The following is a 25,606-nucleotide window of genomic DNA, read 5'->3' on the forward strand; positions in this document are numbered from 1 at the left end:
GCAAATAGTAAGTAAATAGCCAAAGTGAGTGTTATCAAGTATCTTATTGCTTCATGAAGGGAGACAGGTATTATTTAAGAAATGATAAGTTATTTTTATAAACTGAGATAAACTGGGATACATTGTGAAGGAGTGGTATACTGTGATGAGGTAAGCTGAGAGGCAAGAGAGACTTTCCCAATATATAGGCTTCTCTATCATATATAATATATATGTACATATCCATATATACACATATATAAAATATCCATATGTACACTCATATACATATGTAAACAAATTCATACTATATATGCAATCATATACATATATGCACACACATATATGTGACTCTTCAGCTTAACTTATTACAATGAAACTTTATTTCATTATTCTTCCCAGTTTATGATAATAGATTTGATAAACAGTACAGTCTTTCTTTATTTAAAAGATACTCAAGAGCTAAACTTTGCCTCTTGATTTAGCATTTTTTCTCAAAGGAGTAGCACAATGTCAAACACACAAATAGAATCTCAGTATATCTTGCTGTTAAATTAATAAATGATCAAATGATTGCCCATCCACCTTAAAAGGAAATAATGTTGCTTTGGGGTTATATTATTTTCTGCACATTCTTGTAAGTTTTTTATAACTAATGAAGAAATATTGGGAGGAAGCAAAAAATAAGGATATAAAATTTATCAATAACTTTAGAGTCCCTACTCCATTAGATGCTTTTCAATAGTAAAGATTTCCCATCAATCCTCATTATTATAGATTAAGAAACATATAGCCAGCACTCTCCCCTAAAGTCAGTTTGGAGAGTAAATGACAATAAAAGTTTTACCTTAAGCTGATGTTCAGAATAAAGACATTTCACATGTATAAATATCAGTAGAGTAAGTTAAGCAGAGAAAATAAAAGTTAAGCTTTTGTCACAGCAATCCAGAAGGAAAATGCTTTCTATGAAGAAGGTGTTATGTGAAATTATTTATTCCATGCTAACATGGTACCGTGCACAGACACACAAATTGAAAATCCTGATAAGTACAGTGTGCTAATAAATCAGTTATAAACTAGCCCCAAAATGTCTTTTAGATCCTGACTATATCCTTTATGCCAACTGATAATAATCCAGGGGCATTTTCCAAATGTGTTTTATCAGGTTAATACTTTAAAAAGTATTGGTGAATATTCTCATTGTTTTCAAGTGTGTACAGAGGTTTGTGCCAAAATTTCCTGACAAGGCCACAAACTATTCTTCCTTTGTTATATTATGCCACAGAGCCAGGGATTCAAGGACAATTTACTGTTAACTTTTACACAATGGCCAGGAATATAAAATAAAGGGAAAATCTTTGGTTTAAATTTTGAATGTCTCTAAAGGAAATTTTTTGAAAGCATCTTATTATTAAAAGTCCTAAACACATTCACCATGACATACTGAAAGATAAAGCCAATGCTGTTAATATTTGATGAAGTACACTGGATAATGCTGGCTGAATGGAGAAGAAAGCTATCTGAGAGAAGGAGAGTACCCTGAAAACATCAGAGGAACAGGATTTGGGGAGGTGTCGGGAAGGAGAGAAAATATGAGTATTATTACTGCCACTGTATCAATGATACTTTTCATACATATAGATACATTTAATTGCTTGTTCTAGAAAACATTTTCACACAGAAATAGGAAATCACAATGATATCGTGAGAGGAACATTCTATTAACAGCTGGCAACAGCTGCTATTAGCAGCAGGATCGTTGGTCAACTTTAATGCCTTAAAGTTATGTCACTCATTGTGAAACACAAACCAGACAAGGTTTTGACTTTGTCTACTTCAAACTTTTAGGTTCATAAACACTTGAAAGGCTACCAGTGTTTTGGGAGGGAATTCCTGGATTTATTTGACATTCTCTGATGAAATGTTTATTTTTGAAGTTAAATTCAGAAGAAAACTTCTGATTATTCTCTGGATGAAGAAGGTTAGGGTCTTGTCCTATTTATTTAGCCCAGAGTCACAGTATTTATTTATTTATTTATTTATTTATTTATTTATTTATTTAAGCTCAATCCATCACTATTCTTCCCTTTACCTCACCACCTACCCCTTATGAATCAATGCCCAGCAGGGAGTGAACAATTAAATGATAATGAATAGTATATAATTCATGGAAAGGAAATTCAGGATGTCCTATTCCTATTTATAGAACATAATCTATATTTGAAGATGACAGTGCTTACAATGTTGGAGACATACTATGGTATTTATTGTGAGTCACAGAATATGTGTGATCCTGCATTCACTGAATTTTTAGTTTGTCTTCTCACTTCTTTGATAAGACATTTTGTTTAGCAAGTTTCCAGTTCAAGTAATAGAGAGCTTTTTACACACACCAACAACACTTTTTTCTATATAAAAAAAGGGGGGTCACATTCTATGGTAGCTGAGAAGGTGGCCCTCTTTTTGCAAAGATCTCCCTGGTATTGGCCACTTGCCCTCATCTGATGACTCCTTGGCATGTAGATATTCCTCACATAGGTGAGGTATTCAGCCTCTGACTGCCCATTGTGGTGTTAGGGCTGATAGGTGCCACCGGAACTGGCCCTCCAGGCTCTGGTAGGTGAAACTCCACTTGTACAAACTGACAAGGACAAATTGAAAAATGTAAAGGTATGAGAAATACCCCTGGCTAGAGTTGTACTTTACAGATCTTCTATCTTTTCCTTGTTTTACGAACATAATCCTTCTGGGGATTCCCTGGTGTCCTAGCAATATTCCATAGGGACCATTTCTATGCTTTCATAGCTTTTTTTAAAAAATTCAAGAAGTTTTGACATTACTCATAGGATGGCTAATTTTATACAGATAAAGCATGAGTGAAACTCATTTTAAACCTATTACTATATTGTAGGAGACTCTCATATGAACCACTTATTCGCCATTGTCCATTAGTCCATTTTCAATATTTAACCTTTTTGTTTCAGTTTTATTTTTTATAAAATGGCTCCTGGAAATATTAACTTGATTTGGAAGGCTATTTTGGAATTATGAAAAGAGAATGACATTATATGATATCTACCTAGCAAAGTTCCAAGCACACAGACAGCACTTAATACAAGGGACCTATTGTTAAAATACAAAAATAATAATTTTGGTAATTTGAAAAAAAAAAAGTCATTCTCTTTTCTGAAATAGTAGGTACTACTGGTTACATATCAGTTTCATTTAGAAAACAGTAACTCCAAAATTGATCATTCTGTAAAATATAACATTAACTGAATACCATTCTATAAAATATAATACTAACTGAAACCATTTAATACCTCAAAATCTCAGGAGAATAGTATGACTTTGGTAGTCCCCCTGTTCAGCTTGTTTTAATATGAAATTAGATTATTAATAAGTGAGTCCCAGAAAGTGACTTATTGTTAAAAATGTTGCCATTATATTTTTAGAGTAATAACTTTAATCATAGGATCTATTCAGACTGAGGGTAGAGCCTCAGTCATATGTTTACCAGTAGTACTAAACAAAATTCAATTTAAATCAACTACAACATAGAACTATACCAAAAGATTAACTTAAATCAAAGCACCCTGACAATGCATAACACTTTCTGCCACATTAATTGAGGCAAACAAAAATGGACCATTACTACTGACACTAGATAGGAGAAAAAAATTCTAGAAAGTTTATCAAAAGATATTCACATTTCAAGGACTCACTACAAAATTACTAAAGAAAAAGTTTGTTAAATAAATAATACTTAATATTCCTTATTATCTTTCTTTATATCTAATTAAGAAAAGGAAATGTGGACCTTTCTCAACACTATCACAACAAATGCTAATCAAAGAGCAAAGCCAATTGATTATTAGTGATTATTTGAATTACCATGTTTCATAAGCACAACAGCTATCTGGTAAGGACTATAACAGGTTTTAACAGGAAAAGGATTAAGGGTTTTATTTTCCTCCGCTGAGACACAAAATGAGTGAGATTTTTCAAGTTAACTTTAATTTCATCCGGCTCAGGTGTCAGGAATCTATATTTATCTGGTGTTAGGCATGCGTCCGAAGTACTGGAAGTTTCAGGCTGTCAATTGCTTTCAGAAGTCAGAGTAACCTTCAAGATCGATGAATGGTCAAGACCAGTGCCTCATTCTGAGTTCTCAGCAGCTGTACTGTAGAAATCATGTGTTTATTTTCTGAGTCTCCTCCTGCAACAGTCTCTCTGATGCCACTCTTAAAATCCTACATCTGGGCAAGCAAGATCCTGTAGAATTTGGTGAGCAGATTTTTTTTTTTTTTTTTTTTTTTTTTTTTTTTTAGGGATGAGGCTATAAATAGTTACTGGACTATTATCTAGTAAATAATGTTATGATTTTTAACTTTGAAAAAGTAAATATTATCTGGTGTAATAATTGTCTTTTAAAAGATTTATAAGCTTTCAACTACATGGATGAAGAAATAAACATTTAACACATACATTTTACATTTCCACTAGTCTCTAAATTCATCCTATGAAATTTACATTTTTACATTCTCATGCCTTTTATTTAAAAGTATCAGAAAATGTAAATTCCTAATTATTTTAAAAAATATAATTTTATTGGAAATTTTTATTCCTTCAGGTTCTCTAATTCGTCTGGCATGTACTTAATCTAGACTGATTTCAGATTTTAAAAAATTGTTTACTTTCTTATAGGCTTTTAAACTACTATTCTTTAAAAAGTAATACTCTATAAAAATATGACTAATTAGATTTTTATCTTCCAAACTGGATAACCACCTGTTTAGTGAGACCAGAAGGTGAATAACCTTTGTTCACAAGACTATGAGAATGCTTTTCGCAGTGTTGTCAAGACTGACAAGTATATTTAAGAAAGAAGCTGAAAAACCCATTCCTCTTTACAAATGACTCCTAGAAAGAAAGAAGAAAACCATAATCTTTTCATACATAAACTTATTGATCAGTAGTGATCATAGAAGTTGTATTGAATGGGGGCAACGGGTATTCTCTTTTGTGGGGAGGGGATCTGGTTGCATAGCGGAATTTTTGTAACTTTGTGTGTTTCATAATATGGCTATGGAAGAGAAGGAAACACTGCAAAGAATGATAGTGACTTATGCATACTGGAAACTTAAGGCTTTATATGTTTAGATACCAAAGTTAAATGCTGATACAAAAAAGCAGTTCCTTCTGACTCCTGAGCTATTCTACAAAGCCTGGGAATGAATTGGATAGGCTTCTGTACCTTTAAAGAAGCTCACTTCCCTTTATCCTTTGGAGAATGGTTGCTTGGAGCTGTGCTAAATTCTGGGGAAAGCATTCTGGGCTATACTTATGCATGGGCTAACTTCTTGTTCTCTTCCTGTGAGAAAACACAGCACTCAGATGGGTTTAGGATCAGGTGAAGAGAAACAGGCAACCTGTTCTCAGGTATACCTGACTAAATAATAAAAGTGGACTTTGTTGGGTAATATATGAGACTCATGTAATCCTGACAAGGGAAAAGGAGAAATATTTTCAAATGATGCACAGCACAAACAGTAATTATTTGGAATCAGATCCTTCTGTAAAGGACAATGACAACTTTGCAGTGAACTGTTCTGAATGTTTAAGAAAGAAAGAGAGCACCTGAGGATAATCAAACAATTTCTACCTGGGGATAAAAAATAAGCTCCTCCACTCACAAGAATCATTGTGGGGGAGGTGGAGGGGGAGAAAAAGCATTAAAGTGCTAAAAATCAGTGGCAAAGACCATATAAGACTATAGAGTGGGCTAACTAAATAGAAGAATATATTTTTCTGAGAGTGAAGAAATACATAATAATATATCGCTGTGGATGTGATTATAGCCAATTTTGTTTTAGGTACAAATTGTTAATTAAGATTACTAATTAAGAAACTTAATCTAATCATCTTAGTATTTATAAACTAAGCTTCACAGTTAAATTCTTTACAAAGAAATGCTCTAAAATAAATGAAAAGGGAATAAGTTTTGTGTTGGTCACTTGTTTATGTGTTTTTTGTTGCTTTTTGGATAAAAACTGTAAAGTGTGTCACCACTTTATGACAACCTAAAAGGAGTGATTTGGAATGAGAAGCTGTGGGGACTAGAAGAGGAGAAGTGACTTTGTATTTCCATATCAGATTACTGGAATCCTAAAAAAAGACCCAATCCAAAGCAATCCTCTTAACTCGAAATGAATTGTTCATCCGGAAAAGGAAATAGTCTAAAACTAGCATAAGTGCATAGACAATATAAAATATATATATATATATAGTTTAGTAAATAATTAGTTTTACTGTTTTGTTTGTTGTTGTCAAAGTACAGGAATTGGTGAAGCCACTGGAAACTTTTTTCTTTTACAAAGTACAATTAGTATGTCATTATTCCTACAATGAGCTTTCTGGCCATTTCTTTCTGGAGAAGGCTAACATGAATTCTGCTTTGTGTCCCCTGAAAAATGTAGCCTTGTGGAGAACAAATACCACTTTTAAATAGGTGCTGTTTAAGAGCTTAAGCTGTTTTGAAATATACCCAGGGAACTTTGTCACACAAACCCTATCTTCTGAAGGAGGAAATGACAGAAAATTGGCAAGCATACGGAGGGGACATAGCAGACAGCTTGGCTACATTCACCAAGGACTCCAGAGTGTGCACAAATAGAAAAGCATTGTTTGTCCTTCAGTGCTTGTGAAGTTTAAAGGGGAATAAGCACAGTTGTGTGTGTTTTTTAAATATTAGTTTCATCTCTTTAAATCTTCTAAGCATAAATCTTATATTTCTCTCATTTTAATTTTAGGAAATCAGAAAGGCTATTCATTGTCATGTCATGGTTTTAAAAATTAAGAACACAGACTAACAGAAACTTATCTGGAGGTCCCTTTCATTCTATTCTGGAGCTTCATTATTACTCTATTAGAAATGTAACAGATGTCATTATAAGGTGTCCTTCTTGGTCTCATTCTAGGAAATTGAAAAATGATACAAGTTAGTTTATTCAGTCTGCTGGTCCTATAGCATGGACCCTAAGCATAGTATCTGTTTATAGCAGTCATACAATTTTAGTAAGTAAGCAGCATCCCTTTAACAAGTATTCTTAAAGACCGAACCCTAAAATGACAAGCAAACACCACTATTTTTTTTTATTGACTACACGATGGAGTCACTATATTCAGATTCATTTTTCATTGACACATTTGTTAAAAAATATTTGTGAACACTTATCACGTGTCAGACACTGTTCTGTTATTAGAAGCAATATTGTGCTGAGCTTTCTTATAAGGACGCAGGAACTTTTTACAGGGGGTTGTTCGAAATTTTAGTTTATGAGGGATGAAAGCTTTTGAAAGTTAAAAATAAGATCTGTTAACTTTGAAAACGATGAAAACATAGGTTGAATTTTGTGGACACTTGCCCCACCACAGCACACAAACAGAACTGTTAATGAACCATCAATCTCCTGAAGAAAATAGGCCAAACAAGTGACTGTTTTATTTACAGAAGGAGTAGAAGGAAGATACAGGACAGAGTTGCTTCCTTTGCGCACTCTTAGCTTCTTGTCATTGTCTTTCTAAATGCATTATTTACTGTTAAAATGCTAAGTAACATACAGCACAGGGAAACCCCTCCACATAAAATAAGTTGAAGTGGTGTACATTGTAAGCCTTAGATTTGATAGCTTTCTAAATGTATTTCTTGTTGAACTGTGTAGTCTGCAATGGGGAACAAACACTAATCTAAATTTTAGCTTGGGGAAGACCTCTGGTTTCTATGGAAACCTCTAGTTTCTACAAGCCTCTTCCTTTTAAGAGCTGCTTGGTCAAAAGTTACATCTAAGCAGACACGTAGATGGGCAATAACGATGCAGGAGGACACAAGCTGTGATAAGGGCCATATACAGTGATAAGGGCACTGCTTGCAGACCTTTATTACTTAACGTTGGCAGCTCCCACTGGGCTGATAACTTCAGGAAGGCTGGGGTCATTTGTAACTTAATATCAGCAATGCCCGGTGCCTGACATATAATAAGCACTCAATAGTTGTATTTGATTCATCTATTCAAAATACTATATCTAAATCTTTTCTAGGACTAAAATTTTAAAAATTTTTGATCATTTCAATAATTGAAAAATCTATTTCTTGAATCTCTTATGCTTAGCACTTTTTTTGTAATAATCAAATTGACATCTCGCTACCATAAAGTAATATAGTTGACCCTTGAACAACACCAAGGTTGGGGTACCCAGCCCCTGTGCATTTGATATTATATATAAATTTTCAACTGTCCCAAAACTTAAGTTTCCCCTTGGTATCCAAGGGGAATTAGTTCCAGCACCCCTACAGATAACCAAAATCCGTGAATGCTCAAGTCTCCTATGTAGAATGGCAAAGATCAATGCATACAGTTGGCTCTCTGCATACGTGGACTCCCAACTGTGGATTGAAACAGAACAGGTGTTTATTGAAAAAAAATCCATATACAAGTGGACCCACACAGTTCAAACCCGTGTTGTTCAACGGTCAACTGTACATAGATCTGTGAGTTTTTTTATATGAGAAAACTCAGATAGGCCGTTTTATGGAGTGTTACCATCTCTAGCACTATCCCTGCCCTTTCCAGTCTGGGAGGGTTTTTGTTTGTTTGTTTGTTTGTTTGTAATATAGAAACAATCATCTATTAAAAATTAATTATAAAATTTAATAGAGAAACATTCTGTAATTCAGTTTGCACTAAGTAGTATTTAAATTCACTGACACTGATAATTTCTCAGTGAGTCAGCCCAAGAAGCTCATTCATTTCAACTAATTCCACTGAAGTCTTAATCCTTTCTCTAATCTGTATACAAAGCTTGCATGTGCTTGCTTCTGTGTTCACTCTCTTAGTTACTGTCATTGAGTGTACCAAGTTTTAGATAAAACTAGAGAAAGAACTCTTGCCTCCAGGTGTGGGTTGTTGATGTCTCCACTTTTCACTTTGTAGGAAACCATAGCATGTGTAGTGTGGGTCTTTGCTATCCTATTCACATATCTCTCAAAACCTTCTCTGGCGTGGAGGTGGTGGCTGGCTAATGGTAGAGGTACAGCCATCTTCTGTTTTCTTCCTCAATCCCCTGGTCAGAATTCCTTCTTGACTTCATTGAGAGCCTCTTGAAGTTTCTTCACCTTTAGTTTCCAGACCTCTGTTTATTTCATCCTTATACTGCAGTCCTATTATAATAAAATTATAAAATTTATAGTTCAATAAAATTATATATTTTACCACTTGAAGTCAGGAAAAACAGGTTTAGGCAAGAAAAAAAGTGATTCCAGTATAGAAGATAAAATGAAGGAAAGCATACTATAGTTATTGGCACTATTTTTCTCTACCCCATTAATATTCCTCTTGAGTGTTAAAGATATTTTGTTTTCTCTCTAAAATCCTCTGTACAGAATAACAGCAAGAGCATTTCTTAAGCTGAAATCCTGTAGATAAATAAAAGCAATTGAAACAATCTGAATAGCTTTTTGTTTTTAAAAAAAATTACCTACTAATTATTTACCATGGCAATGCAACAGTTTTGAAGCTATTTTTGTGTTATTGTTTTCTGAGGTTGAAGGGTAGAAGTGTGCATTCAGCTACTCTCCCAATGTTCACATATGTTCATAGCAAAAGCAGTAAACATTGCAAGTTGGAATAGTACTTAGAATACTCTTAAACTAAGACCCATTAATTTTCACAAGTGAAGACTGTGAGGCTCATAGAAGTTAAGTGAGCTTTAAAACTTGCCTAGCCGTTGGACTGTCATTTTCCAAGTTTCCCTTTCTGATGTTTTTCTAGGCCTCCCTCCCCATCAACACCTACTTAGTGATCTTACCAATTTTTATGTCTTCACCTATAATCTATATATTGAACAGATCCAATGCTACATCTCATAGAACTAATCTCTTCCTTGAGTTTCTGGCTCATATATCTGTGTGCCTACTGGTCAAGTTCTAGATGTGGATGGACCACACCCTGAGTTGAAATTATCTAAACTCTTCAACACATAACCTTGTCATAGTGTTCTGATGAGCCTTTTATGTACATAATTAAATTGTAAATAGCCCCCCAAAAGGTTGTCTCTTATGTTTGAATCTATCCTGGTGTTCAGTACATTTACATGCACTCTGTAAATACTTTTAAGATAAATGGATGGGTTAAATAATTATAATAGCGATTTATCACCTACAGGGTGCCTACAAGGCATTCTGATAATGATTGTGCAAAGTGCCTAGCATTTCATAAGAAGCATTGTAAATTATTAGTTGAGGTACATTTTCTGTAGCTGGAATGAATAGGTTTGAAACTTGGATCTGGGCAAATTAGTTAACCTGTCTGTTCCTCTGCTTCCTCATCTGTAAAATAGAGATAATAAAAGTATCTACTTCATTGTTCAAAATAAGCAAATCACCATAGGTAAAATGCACAAGTGCCTTCCACATAAGTGCTATAGAAGGGTTAACTATTATTATTTAATTCTCTTAATAAATTTAAAGTAGGTAGTGTTATTCTCTGTTTAAGAATGTATGAACAGACTCAGAGAGATTATGAAACTGGCTGAGGATAATACAGTTAATTAGCCAAATGCCAGCTTGAACTAACCCCCACTCCCAAATCTAGTCCTATTATTTTGCTTCTATTTCTTTTTTTTTTTAATCTTGTCATTCCTGCCTAAAACCTATGACACATTCTTGATTTGTATTTCCCACTATTCATACTACCTTATAAATATCTCCCTGTCTATACTACATATTTCTGAAATCTTCCCCAACTTCTTCTTCCCCAGCCACTGCCTTAATTCAGACCATGTATTTTCTTGCCTAGATTGTTTCAAAATATTTCCTCTGGCTTTTCCTCAGTCTGTTCTCCGCGTGTGTCAGAGGCACCTTCTTAAACCCAAATTTTATCATGTACTCCTTCCTTAAAATCCTTTAGTAGCTCTGTAGTGCTTTCAAGATAAATGCTTGAAAATAATTTCTAGGTATTCAGGCACAAACACCAGTCTGACAGATGCATTATGTTAAGTCTTCTTATATCATTTGTGCCTACCTCTCCAGTGCCCTCTCTTGTCTCTCCAAAACTCATACATTCGACCAAAGCCTTACCAAAATATCTATATTTCCCCAGTTGTATGGTTTCTTATGGAATTATATTTTGGGAGAATGCCTTTGTTCCCTTTACCCAGACCTGTGTTTTGGGGAAACTTTTAAAATTTAAATTTATTGGGGTGACATTGGTTAATAATATCATATAGGTTCTAAGTGTACATTTCTATGATACTTGTTCTATATATTGCATTGTGTGCAAAAAATTAATGCAACAAAGAGCTGGTTCTTTGAAAAGATTAATTAAAAGTTGACAAACCCCTGGCTAGACTCACTAAGAAATAAAGAGAGAAGACTCATATAAACAAAATGAGAAATTAAAGAGAAGTTTCCACAGACATCACAGAAATACAAAGGATCATACTAGAATACTATGAAAAGACTATATGCCACCAAATTTAATAATCTAGAAGAAATGGATAAGTTTCTAGAAATATATAACCTTTCTAGACTGAATAATAAATAATTAGAAAATCTAAATGGACTAATCAACCATGAGGAAATTGAAACAACCATCAAAAACCTTCCAAAAAAATAAAAGTCCTGTACCAGAAGGTTTCATTGGTGAATTCTACCAAACATTCAAAGAAGAATTTATTCCCATCCTTCTCAAACTCTTCCAAAATATTGAAGGAGAGGCAACGCTTCCTAAGCTATTTTATGAGGCCAACATAACGCTGATGCCAAAACCTTACAAGGATAACAAACAAAAAAGAAAACTTCAGACAAATATCTCTGATGGATACAGATGTAAAAATCCTAAACAAAATACTAGCAAATTAAATACAACAATATATTTAAAAAATAATATATCACTATCAAGTAGGGTTCATTCCAGGGGCACAAAGATGGTTCAACATATGCAAATCAATCAATGTGATTCACCATATCAACAAAATAAAGGATACAAATCCTATGGTCTTATCAATAGATGCAGAAAAAAAACATTTATAAAATACAATTATCCACATATGATTAAAACACTTAATAAAATAGGTATAGGAGGAAAGTGCCTCAACATAATAAAGGCCATCTATAATAAACCCTTAGCTAATATCACACTCAATGGTGAAAAAACTGAAAGCTTTTCCCCTAAAATTAGAACTACATTTTATATCTCTCAAGTGAGCTATCACTTCCTCTACCAGGTGTCCTTTAACAGCCTTTCCTAACCCAACATTCACTCTTCTCACCTGAGTGTAGGTGTCACACTGTATTATTATTGTCTGTTTTTGAAGTTATCATCCTAATCAAGCTGTGAGCTACTTGAGGGGAAGTATCAGCTTCTCATTTTGTTGATTCTCTCATTTTATCCCAATTAAAATTTCAGACTACGAATGCTTAAGGAGCCTGGCCAGTGTGTTCAGCGGTTGAGCATCAAACCAAGAGGTCATGGTTTGATACCTGGTCAGGGCACATGCTTGGGTTGTGGACTTGATCCCCAATAGGGAGTGTGCAGGAGGCAGCCGATTGATGATTCTCTGTCATCATTGATGTTTCTATCTCTGGCTCCCTCTCCCTGCCTCTCTCTGAAATCAATAAAAACACATTAAAAAACATACTAAGGAATCTATTTTGTTTTACTATTGCAAGGGTTATATATTAATAAAACATTTGCCAGTGTTAATGAGGAATAAAAGCATATGTAAATAAAAACAAAGTTAATAATTTATGCTATGATTTTTAAAAAGTAGCTTCAAAAGTAATCTGGGGATATCAAGAATGAGAAAAAATTTGACTGGGGAAATGATCCAGTATGTGAACCAGTAAAAATAATGACAAAAGACGGTAGCAAGAATTTGCATATCTTCTGGGTTGTGATTTGGTGGTGACAGGAGCCAAATCAGACGCTGGATCAGGTTGCTGCCATGACTGCTCAGCAGGTGCTTGCTAAATAGGCAAAGGGTTGAGGGCAAAATAAGATTAGGGCAAGACATGTACTATGATAGATGACCCAAACTCAGTCTAATCTAGTTTTTTCCCCCCAATATATTTTAATTGATTTTTTTAGAGAGAGAAGAAAAGAGAGGGAGACATAGGCACATCAATGAGAAACATCTGCATCCTGAATGGGAATCAAGCATGCAACCCGGGCATGTGCCCTGACTGGGAATTGGACCTGTGAGTTCTTGGTTCCTGGGTCAACCACTGAGCCACACCAGCTAGGCTCTTAGCTAGTTTAAATTCTTCTTTCTTTTGGAAAACAAGGACTGCCAAGTGAATACTGGAAACTGGAGAATGAAAAGTTTTTTCTCATACCACTTAGCTCAGTTTTAATAGCTATTTCAATTGGACTAGATTTAACAGTAATTCTTTAAAAATTGGTGTGCATGAGGAAAATGAAAAATGTGTGGCATCTGTGGCTTAGACAATGTTAAAAATTTGTCCCTTTTCAGACAGGATCTAGTTTTTGTCTGATTCATCATGACCTTGGGGCCTTATCTAGAGCTGATGTTCTGTGAAATTGTTTGTACTCAACAAGGGGATACCTAGTACCAGGCCACAGCCTGAAAGTCATGGGCTATTCTCTCTTTCTCATGAAAAATTCCTTTTGTTATTTCAGTAATTAAACCTACTTTCATGAAATCTACTTTCTACTACTATGGTGGTAAAATTCTAATAGCATTTCCTTGTAATTTTCTCCCTAAACACTATGGAATGCTCAACAATTTGAGTATTTTAACACAAAAATTCATTCCTCTTATGCTAGCATTTTGAAGAGTAACAAGAACCACAAGAGGAAATCTCCTGTCTATAATAACTATAAAGAGCATAAATTGTTTAGGGAATTAATTAACTTTTTACACTTAGAGCATAAAAAGTAATTTACATAAGTGAAAAATATATATCATTGGCATATACACTGAGTGGCCAGATTATTATGATCTCTGAATGCATAATAATCTGGCCACTCAGTATATATCCTATATAATAAAAGGCTAATATGCAAATTGTCCCCTTGACCAGGAGTTCGACCAGCAGACAGGCTGGCCAACCGCCCATGTCCCCTCCCCCGGGCCAGGCTGGCCAGACCCCACCCATGCATGAATTCATGCACCGGGCCTCTAATATATACATATATACACTGAGTGGCCAGATTATTATGCGTTCAGAGTTCATAATAATCTGGCCACTCAGTGTATAAAATATAGAGAATAAAATTTTAATTTTACTTAGTAAAAGTTACTTGTAAATTAAGAGTTCTTTCACTTACTACATGGAGAAAGATCTTAATCAGAGATTATGAAGAATATTTTAATTGGAAATTATTATAAGTAAAGATATTTCTGGAAATATGCACCTAAATTGAAATTATATAAATTAAGTTAAAAATTTAGCCCTAACTGGTTTGGCTCAGTGGATAGAGCATTGGCCTGCGGACTGAGAGGTCCCAGGTTCGATTCCAGTCAAGGGCATGTACCTTGGTTGCGGGCACATCCCCAGTAGGGGGTGTGCAGGAGGCAGCTGATCGATGTCTCTCTCTTATCGATGTTTCTAACTCTCTATCCCTCTCCCTTTCTCTCTGTAAAAAAATCAATAAAATATATTTTTAAAAAAATTTATATAGCAAACATTTTACTGAGATGTTCTAGATGAATTTAAAATGACTATAAACATTGACAAATTTCCATGCTTATAATTTGCTTTGTAACTTGTTATTATAAGTCTGTAAAGGAGATGCTATAGGGTAGGAAATGGGAGAGGAGATGATATAAGACTATATATTAAGCTTGACTCCATAAAACACACACAGACAAAAAATGTTTTTTTTCATAATGTAATATTTAAGACACTTTGAATATTGTTAAATATACCACTTTCTTTGATTTCTATATGATATATATACATATACATACATATATATATATACACACACACACACACACACACACACACATACATACACTAGAGGCCCGGTGCAGGAAATTGGTGCACTGGGGGAGGGTGTCCCTCAGCCCAGCCTGCACCTTCTCCAATCTGGGACCACTCGGGGGATGTCTGACTGCTGGTTTAGGCCTGATCCCTGTGGGGACATCCCTCTCACAATCTGGAACTGCTGGCTCCCAACCGCTCACCTGATTGCCCCTAACCACTCCCCTGCCATCCTAATCAACGCCTAACTGCTCTCCTGCCGACCTGATTGCCTGCAACTGCCCTCCCCTGCCAGCCTGATCACCACCCCCCGCCCTCCCCTGCTGCCCAGTTGCCCCTAACTGCCCTCCTCTGCTGGCCTGATTGCCCACAACTACCCTCCCCTGCCAGCCATCTCTGGTCACATGGGGGCAGCCAACTTTGACCACATGGGGGCGGCCATCTTGTGCAAGGGTGTGAGGGTCAATTTGCATATTACCTCTTTATTATATAGGACATATATATCCTTTGTAAACATGAGCTGCATAATAAATTTAAGGTTTCAGTCCCATATATAAGATTAAGTTTCTCCATCACTAAGTTTCTTTGATTAAGTCTTAAAATACATAAAGGCAATACAAACAATAGAGTGATTTGTTTTCAAATCACTTCATCATATTATCTTTCCTAATAATAGAGAAACATGTAAATTGACTGTACCTCCACTACGCCCACAGCCAATCAGAGTGAGTATGCAAATTAACCCAATAAAGATGTCGGTTAATTTGCATACATACCTGGGTCCCAGGAACCTCCTCGGCACCCAGGTCACTCCCAGCCGGCCATCCCACGGAGGCTTTAGGCTTGGGGGATAGGGGTACCCACTTCCCAAGCCTACAGCCTGGGGCTGAGCCTGCCATCGGAGGGGCGGGGGGTGCCCACTTCCCAAGCCTAAAGCCTGGGGCTGAGCCTGCCATCGGAGGGGCGGGGGTGCCCACTTCCCAAACCTACAGCCTGGGGCGGAGGCTGTAGGCTTGGGAAGGGGCCGAGCCTTGGATCGGAGGGGTGGGGGTGCCCGCTTCCCAAACCTACAGCCTGGGGTGGAGGCTGTAGGCTTGGGAAGGGGCCGAGCCTGCCATCGGAGGGGTGGGGGGTGCCCACTTCCCAAGCCTACAGCCTAAGGCGGAGGCTGTAGGCTTGGGAAGGGGCCGAGCCTCGGATCGGAGTTGGGGGGGGGGTGCCCACTTCCCAAACCTACAGCCTGGGGCAGAGACTGTAGGCTTGGGAAGGGGCCAAGCCTGGAATCAGAGGGAAGGGGAAAAAAATCAATGGAAACATATCCTCAGGTGAGGATAAAAAGAAAAAGAAAGGAAGAAATGTCATATCTTATGAAAGGCACATCTTGAAAATGCCTAAAGAAAGTTGTCATTTTTTTCATGGTGAAGGGACTGGAGTCCATGTTGATGAAAATACCTTGGTGGCTGTGGTGATTGGCAGTGGCTGCAGCAGTGGGGTGATGGGGCTGGCGCCTTCCCCTGATCAGCCCGGTTGCCTCCTGCAAAGGGAGGTCAGACTGCTCCAACAGGGAGGGGGCCTAAGCCATCAGTAGGACATCCCCTGAGGGCTCCCAGTCTGTGAGAGGGGGCAGGCTGGGCTGAGGGACTCCTCCCCAGTGCACGAATTTCATGCACCGGGCCCCTAGTCTTGTTAATAAACGTAAGTTATTTTGTTTGAACTTTATAGAATTTGCCCTTTAGTTACCTTTGAAAATATGATCTAAAAAACATGACCATTTTTTCACTTTCTCCTTAAGGTTTATACTTTTGCCTGAATCTATTTTATCTTTCCTGTTTTCAAGGAAAACATGTAGTTCTGTTTTATTGAGCCAGGTATAATAATTTACTGAACAGGAAACTAAAATTGAGAAGTTAAAACTACAGTTAAACATCTTAACTTTTAATTGAACAACAAGGCTTACTTTATTTTTACAATGTAGATAAGTATCACGGATCTATGTGATGTGGTTTCATTCAAGTCTTTACAACCAATGGCAGCAATTTGGACCTTTAATGTGAATGATTCAATAGTTAAATTATAGTAGAATCCTGATAAATAACTTAATTTCTTATTAACAATAATAAAAGAAGAATAACATCAAAAATATTAAAATATCCACTAGTTACTTGGAAATTAGTATTCTTGGAATCTATTTTTCATTTTATGGGGGGTCAAATTTGCATAATATGTATATAATGATATGTATATTTTTTAATATTACTGTGTGGAACTTTGTTACAGATGAACATTTGTTACTGCTTTTTATGATGGTAAAAAGAAGAATTTTGTGTGCTCATTTTAGCAGCAGGCACCTATGTGAAATGGAAATAAAAGAGGATTAGGGTTAATCAGTTTTATTAACTGAAATATTTCCTGCACTTGATGTGTTTCTGAGAAGTTTATACACATCAAATATATTTTAAAATAGTTGTATGTTCATTAGATTTCATATGTAAGTGAGATCATGTGATATTTTTATATTCCTTTGACTTATTTCAGATAGCATAATGTTCTCCAGGTCCATCCATGCTGTTGCAAAGGGTAAGAGATCCATATTTTTTTTTACAGAACATAGTATTTCATTGTGTAAATATACTACAGCTTTTTTATCCACTCATCTACTGATGGGTATTTGAGCAGTTTTCAGATTTAGCTATTGTAAATAAACACTGCTATGAACATAGGGGTGCATATATTCTATCTGATTGGTGTGTTTTTAAATAATATATTTTTTAATAGATTTCAGAGAGGAGGGGAGAGGGAGAGATAGAAACATCAATGATGAGATAAAATCATTGATTGGCTGCCTCTTGCACGCCCCCTACTGGGTATTAAGCCCACAATCCAGGCATGTGCCCTGACCTGGAATGGGACTGTGACCTCCTGATTCACAAATCAACACTCAAACAGTGAGCCACACTGGCAGGGCCTGGTTGGTGTTCTTAAGATATATATTCCCAGAAATGGAATCGCTGGGTCAAACAGCAGTTCCATTTTAAATTTTTTGAGGAAACGCCATACTGTTTTCCACAGTGGCTGCACCAGTCTGCATCCGCACAGCAGTGCAGAGTATAGCCCATGGGCACAGACAATAGTGGGCAGAAGGCCTGGGGTGGGGCAGGAGCTAGGTGGGGGGCTTGAAAAGAGGGAAATGTGGGACATCTGTAATACTGTCAACAATAAAAATATGTATTACTTGTATAACTATGCCAGAATAAAATAGCAGCTTTCTCTTTTTTGTTTACATCCAATCCATGTTTCTCCAGAGCATTTAAGCCATGAAGGCCAAGAGTGGCCACTTCTCAGTGGCGATTGTTTTTAATTGCCAAGACCACTCAGGTTATTTCTTGAAGAGCCTCCTTGTTTTCCACTGGCGTTGGGCTTAGATTTCTCTTTCTCTCTTTGTTCTATACCTCTTTAAACTGTCATAATGCCCTTATATTTTATACACCCACTGGCCATGCAGGATAAATTATATGTTCACCAAAAGGCAGGTTCATATAATTATTTTATTCATTGCTCCTTCCTGACAAGGTCCTTCTTTAACTGAGTCCAGTTACTGACATTAAGTAAATCTGATGATCACTGTCTTCGCTGATGGGTCCCTGGTTCTTTGCAGTGGAACTCTGTCTTTGTTCCCTGTCCTCATCCCCTTCATCTTTCCTCCAACCCTGTGACCTGGAAGTGCTGCTCTGATTCTGCACTGCCTTGGGGGCCAAATTCCAGCTGGAATGAGAAGTGGGGAAAATGAGAAATTAGAAGATGTAATACTTCCTAATAACAACTGAAATCTATGCTTGCCTTTGCTACCTGGTCTGCTATTTGTTAGCTTTTTACTCAAGTTGTTACTTCAAACAGAGCCAATAACAGAAGTGCCAACTTCCCAGTGTCCTTTGGCCTTTCGTGTGTTTTTCTCTGCTGTTACTGGAACTGTTGCTTTAGTTCTTAATCCAATTTTCATTACTTCTCCTTTCTCTACCACTGCTGTTATGTCCCAGAGTGCCATCAAAAAAGTTTAGCAAAAGTATTTCTCCCACTTACCATAATGACTCTTAGGGCTTGCTTCTCAGTTTCACAGCCATAACTGCCCCCATAAACTGCAAGTACTTCCCCACTAATCAAGCTCTGCCTAGAATAAGCCCACCTTCTCTTCATTAGGCAAAATGCAAATTTTGGTTTATAACCTTATGTCTTTCCAGTATTATTTTATTAGACTTCCATGTAGACTCTCATCCCAATTTACTGCTCTTAATATGACCTTTTAAAAGTGAAAACTCTTATCTTGTTACTTCCCCTATTCAATTACTTAATGATTCTATTGTGCTTACAGAATAAATTTAAGTTCCTTGTAATATCATGAAAGAGGCTTCAAAATTTGGTCTCTGGCCATTTTTCTTATTCTTTGCTACTTCCCTAAAAATAATTTTTGTGATTTTTGCAAATGTATTATTTCTCCCTGCCTCTGCATTTATTCATGCTGGGTTTTTTTTGTTTGTTTGTTTGTTTTTTTGCTGTACTGACTTTGCCTCCTCTTGTTTGATTAGATAGTGTCTATTTATCAGTTGATACCCTTCCATTATTTTATGGTCTATCTTCCCTCAACAAAACCACAACTATTAAAGACAATATTTTATTAATCTTTGTATCCTAGTGCCAAGCTCAAAGTCTGGATATAGTCAATGGTTAGTAAGTGTTTAAATGAATGAGTTGCCAAATACCTTTTCTCCCATTTAGCCCAAATCTTGGAATTGTCTTTACTTCTACTCTTTATAATGTCTTCCCCCACTCCTCCCCCCGCCCCCCAAAAAACACAACACAACTTAGGGAGGAAACTTCATGAAAACTCTTGGAGTTTTCCCTTATAGCAGTTTCCAAGTATAAAAATTATAGGCTATATGGCATTGGATAGATCTGAATTCAAGTACTACATATTAGTTTTATGACCCTGAATAAATTATTAACTTCTCTATGTCTCAGTTTTCCCATCTATAAAATGGGTGCAAAAATTATCTATGGTTAATACTTTAAAAAAGTGTTGACAAAAGACTGACCTGCCTAAGAAAAAGTCTTATAAGAGTTTATTTGAGCCAAACTGATGATAGTTGCTGGGAAGCAAAATCTCAAAGGATTGAGCTATTTCTCAAAAGAATGGCAGTTTTGCAGCTTGTTTTATACATTAGAATCAAAGGAGGAGCCATGGTAGATTGGTGATAGATTAGGAAGGTCAGAGAAAGCCAAGTGGGAGGAAATCTCTGAGATTGGATAAAAAACTAAACAAGAGACACATACTTCTCTTACATTGGCGGTGCAGGATAGTTAATAATGAACATTTATAGCACATACAGATACTATATGGGCAACAAGGTAACAATGTGGTCTTTTGCTCTGGAAAAGATTATTCTGACATTTCAGAGGTATGTTATCTTAGATACACAAAGACAAAATAAAATTGCAAAGGGAAAGATTGACCTTTGTCAAAGAAGGGGCAGGCCTAAGACTTGACTACCCACCATGACTCACATTTAATTAGGAATTTTTATATCCAGACCACCTTGTGTGGTGACTGGTCTCTGGGTTTGTAAGGTGCACTCTCCAGGCTTCCCCTATGGTGGTCAGGTTTAGTCTGTGGCCCCTTTTGTTTCCACAGAGCCACACTGTAAGTGAACAATTTGGAACTGTTTTCTCATCTGATAAATCATTGAGACCAAGTGATTTTTAATATCCCTCTCAGATTTCAGAGTCAGGAGACATGAGCTTGATCCCTGTTCTCTTACTATCTGTGATATTGAGAAAGTAACTTTTAATGTCATCTCTGTTTTTTATTTTTTTATTTTTTTCTTCTTATTTTAATGTATTTTATTGATTTTTTACAGAAAGGAAGGGAGAGGGAGAGAGAATTAGAAACATTGATGAGAGAGAAACATCAATCAGCTGCTTCCTGCACACCCTCCACTGGGGATGTGCCCGCAACCAAGGTACATGCTCTTGACAGGAATCGAACCTGGGACCTTTGAGTCTGAAGGCTGACGCTCTATCCACTGAGCCAAACCGGTTAGGGCTCATCTCTGCTTTTCAGAAAAATGGGAAGTCATACCAGATAATCTATAAAGTATCTTCCAATTGAAGTTTACTTGATCATCTACTATCTGAATCTGACTCTATTTCCTTTCTTTTGTATATACTATTACACTGAAGTTTCCCACGTACGTTTTTAAAAATATTGATGAAGATAATTTTAACAGGGCTATGTGTTCTAGATTTTACAGTGGAGGTGACTGGGAGCTGGTATGCAACTGGTTATAATATCTTGATCAAACTACCAACAAAGATGTAAATGTGTGTGTGTTGATTTTCTGATGTACAGAATTACACAGCAACTGTTTATAAAGACTTCAATAAAATTTTTAGACTAAACAGGAATTATGTCAGTGAAATAGCAGTTCCAAAAATTTCTAGTGCCCATCCCCTCCTAAAAACATTAATTTGAACAACTACCCATGTATGAAAATACCTTCATAAGAGCTGAGGATTCTAGGTGAGGGATTATAGTAACTGGCTGAGTGAATTTTTTTTTTTTTTTGGTAGAGATTTTGAGATTATATAGTGGATGGCCTCAATCTTTTCAGTTAAGTAGAAAGTAATATCTTGAAGAGACAGGTTTTCAGGGAAATGCTTTAGAAAATAAAGAAGGTTCACTTCAGCAAAACTAAGTGCAGAGTGACAAGTTTAAAAAAAAAGTAAAGTGTTGGTAAGCAGTTATTGAGCCAACTCAGTACTAATATAATCTTGTTTAAAAATGTATTTGAATATCAAATTAATGTTTGTTATTGAAAAATCAAGTAGTATCTTTTTTATCGTTTAAAGTATTACAAATAGTAGTACGTATGTTTCCTTTTTTTTCCCCAAAAGACCTTCCCCCAACCTCCCCTATCCCCCCTCCCCCCCCCCCCCCGCCCCGGCACATGCCCTCACTGCCCCCTCCCAGTGTCTTGCGTCCATTCAAATAGTGTTTTAAAGTTTAAAGGAAATTAAAAGACGGTTGCTTTATTTTCCCTACCTTCTCCCATTCCCATGTCCCTTTCCAGGAGAAAATACTCTGAATTATTTCTAGATAACATACTTATAGTGCTATTCTTTGATATGTAAAATTTGTTTTGTTTTACGTATTAGCCTAATATTTCCCCCTGTGGAAGAAAGTATCCAGCTTTTATAGTTCCACAAGCAATACCACTTCATCCATTCCACCTACCATCTTCACAATGATTTTCTTCTCCCAACTCAATCAATGTAATTCCTTTTTTTAAAAAAAATAATATTGACCACTTACATTATTATTATAAAGTTTCTGAACAGCAGAGCCATGGAGTATATAATGAGTGCTTTTTTTTTGGAATAACTTATTTTTCCCTGGTGATGATAATTGCTTCCTTGTCCTCGTCCTCCTGATCCAATAATAAGTGGTTTGTTTCCTAAGTCCATGACATGTTTGTTACCATGAAACTTCCTTTCACCTTCTTCCTGGAAATTCCCTTTTAGTTATCAGATCCCCTGTTCCTCAATTCTCTGAGCTATTATATAATATCTTGGTTTGCTTTCTTGTTTTAATGAAGTTTATATTTTGAGAGCTCCTTGAGATTCCTAAGAAAGGGTAAAATTTGGGATTTATATTAATATTAAAATGTCTTTGTCCTCATTCTTAAAATTTTGTTTGCACATAGAATAATAGTTGAAAATCATTTTCCCTCAGATTTTTTAAGAGATTGCTCATTTGATTTCTAAATTCCCAGTGTTACTATCAAAGTTGTTTGTTTGTGGGTTGTTTTGTTTTTCTTTTCTTTTCTTATTTGTATGAGACATTACTCACAAGCCCATGAAAGACTTTTAAGGTTTTCTGTTCATTCTAAAGACTGGCATGGAGGCCATGGTCTGCAGCTGGGTGGCATCTTGACTCTTCAGTTCATGGGCTGTGCTCTGTCCACTGAGCCAAACCGTCTCAGGGGTCCTCAAACTTGTAAAACAGGGGGCCAGTTCACTGTCCCTCAGACTGTTGGAAGGCCGGACTATAGTTTAAAAAAACAAACTATGAACAAATTCCTATGCGCACTGCGGGCCCGGGACGAGTCGACTGCTAAGCAGGACAGGCAGCGGCACCCGGCGGGCCGGATAAATGTCCTCGGCGGGCCGCATGTGGCCCGGGGGCCGTAGTTTGAGGACCCCTGGCTAGGGTATAAACTCTATTCTTATTTCCCCATTTTGTTCTGGTTCTTACTCTTTTTTCTGTCAAAATCCCATCATGTGGATGTTGCAACTACCAGCCTTGTATTGTTCTTCTGAACTGTAATGCTATTGCTCAGATGGCCCAGCTGTTCTCCTGACGATGTTATTTCTACAATCCTTTTTGTTTAAATGTTTTAAATTATTTCATGGTTTTCTGTTTTCCTAGTTTTATGATGTAATATCTTCTCTTAGTTGTCTGAAAACATTAGTCACAAAATATTTAGTGTTTTTATCACCTTTTCTTATATTTGTTCTTATTGTTTGCTTATTTGTTTTAACTTTTTTCTTGCATGTCAGAGGTGTTGCTGAAATATTTGCTAATTGTTCACTTATGTTTAAATTGTGGCCAATGAATACAATCTCATTCTAGAGCTGCATTGCCCAATGTGTTAGCCACTGGTCACAGGTGACTATTGAGAATTTGAAATGAAGTAAGTCCAAATTGAGATGTGCAATAAGAGTAAATGAAAAACCAGACTTCTAAGACTTTGCACCAAAGGAAGTAAAATATCTCACTAGTAATTTTATATTGATTGAAATTATAGTCTTTATGATATTGGGCTAAGGAATATGTAATATCAGATGTATTTATTTTTTAATATGGCTACTGTACATTTCAAAAGTCTATATAACATGAGGCTCTTGTTTTACCTCTATTGAACATTACTGCTCTAGAATGACCAGATAAGTTCATGACCATTTCAGTGCCCTCCCTCACTACACTAAATCATGAAAAAAGGGAGTATCAACAAGTCTTTTCTCTTGCTCTAGTCAGTTCCTCCATAAAGGAATACTGGAATCTCTTGCTTGCTAGAGTTCTGGAAGTGGCAGTGTAATACTTTAAACAATAAAATTAAAAAAATTTAAAAAAGGATCTGTATGTTCATTTTCAGGTAAACACATTTCAGCACGGATCTACCTCATCCCCCCACTCGGCCTCCAACACCCTACCTTTTGACAGGTGAGGAAGGAGCAGGCAGGCTGTGTAGAGTATAGAGGGAGACGATCTAAGGCTTAGGTCTTCTAAAGGTATCAACCAAGTTAGACCCTACGCTGTTAGTTCTTGGACCTAGCTCAGATTATATAGAAGGTTCATTTTTACTTCTCATCATCTTTCTGCTCTAGACTTATATGTTTAGAATCTGACACTTTAGTGTCTGCTGAGCAGTTATCATAAGCCCATTTGCTTTCTGAATATTGACTTGTTTTCTGTCCTCTCTCACTTAAATCTTTGGCTTGAACATGTGTTCCAAGTTTTTATAACTTTTACTAGAGGCCCAGTGCACGAATTCATTCACGGGTGGAGTCCCTCGGCCTGGTGGCGATCGGGGCCAACGGGGGCTGTCTCACCCAGTCCCAATTGGGACTGATCGGGGCTGGCCAGCCATTGGAGGTTGGCTGTGGAAGCGCACTGACCACCAGGGGGCAGCTCCTGCACACTGGCCCCCTGGTGGTCATTACATGTCATAGCTACTGGCCAGTTGTCCAGTCGTCTGGTCGTCTGGTCATAATGGTCACTTAGGCTCTTATATATATATAGATTACTTCAATTTCAATGAGACTTCAGGTGCAAAATGTATTCAATCTGCTATGTTTAACCAGAGGTCATGATTTTAAACCTTCAAATTATCTCGCCATTTCCTTCTTCAATGAGTTTGGCCAGATTATGCACAGTCATTTAAGGCTCCTGTAACCAGGTTTAGATATACTTCCCTGTACTTATAGATATGAACCTTCATGTCAAACCAGGCTTAAGTTGTTCACATGCCTTTTTTTTCCAACCATACCAATTACAGTGATAAATGCTTTATGTGATGACCTAATTTTATTTGCTGTGAATCCTACTTTCTTTTACTCATTTATATTCAACTAACCTAGGGAAGATTAAGTATCTAAGATTTCTGTGAACATATTCTTAAGATTTCAGTCCCCAGGGATCTCTGAGCTAAACTTCTGTCATATGTTTGTTTCCCATAATTTATAGTTTTTGTAATATGATAAAATAATAGTATGAGGTATCAATCCTTGTGGCTTTGTCCCTCCCACCTTTTCCATTCTTTGTTTGGACTGCAAGAAGTGAAGCTGCAAGTAGAGGAAGGACTTCATTAGAGAGAAGAAAAAGAAAAAAAACTGACATTATGTTATTATTCAGGTTAATAAAGATTTGGAAAGCACTTATGATGAACACAAAACAGTTGTTCTCAGCACAACCCCAAAATAAATTAAGCTTGGATAGGAGTGGGAACACAGGAGTTTAAATGCCAATGAATCCCAGAAAGAACTGTCATCTGCCCTGCAGCAGAT

The 25,606-nt window shown here is 36.5% G+C and overlaps 1 protein-coding gene across 2 annotated transcripts in view; it reads left to right on the top strand.

Moving 5' to 3' along the window:
- The first annotated feature begins 4,059 nt into the window (after positions 1–4,059).
- Positions 4,060–25,606, top strand: part of CD36 (CD36 molecule (CD36 blood group)) — an 87,837-nt gene continuing 66,290 nt past the window's right edge. The window contains exon 1 of one of the 2 annotated variants that reach the window (XM_080665661.1): positions 4,060–4,266. The gene's annotated coding sequence lies outside the window, so the exon portion shown is untranslated. The remainder of the gene's footprint in view (positions 4,267–25,606) is intronic. The other variant, XM_080665658.1, reaches the window with a different exon arrangement.

The sequence above is a fragment of the Plecotus auritus genome (genome assembly GCF_963455305.1).
Source record: "Plecotus auritus genome assembly, chromosome: 4".
Classification (NCBI taxonomy): domain Eukaryota; kingdom Metazoa; phylum Chordata; class Mammalia; order Chiroptera; family Vespertilionidae; genus Plecotus; species Plecotus auritus.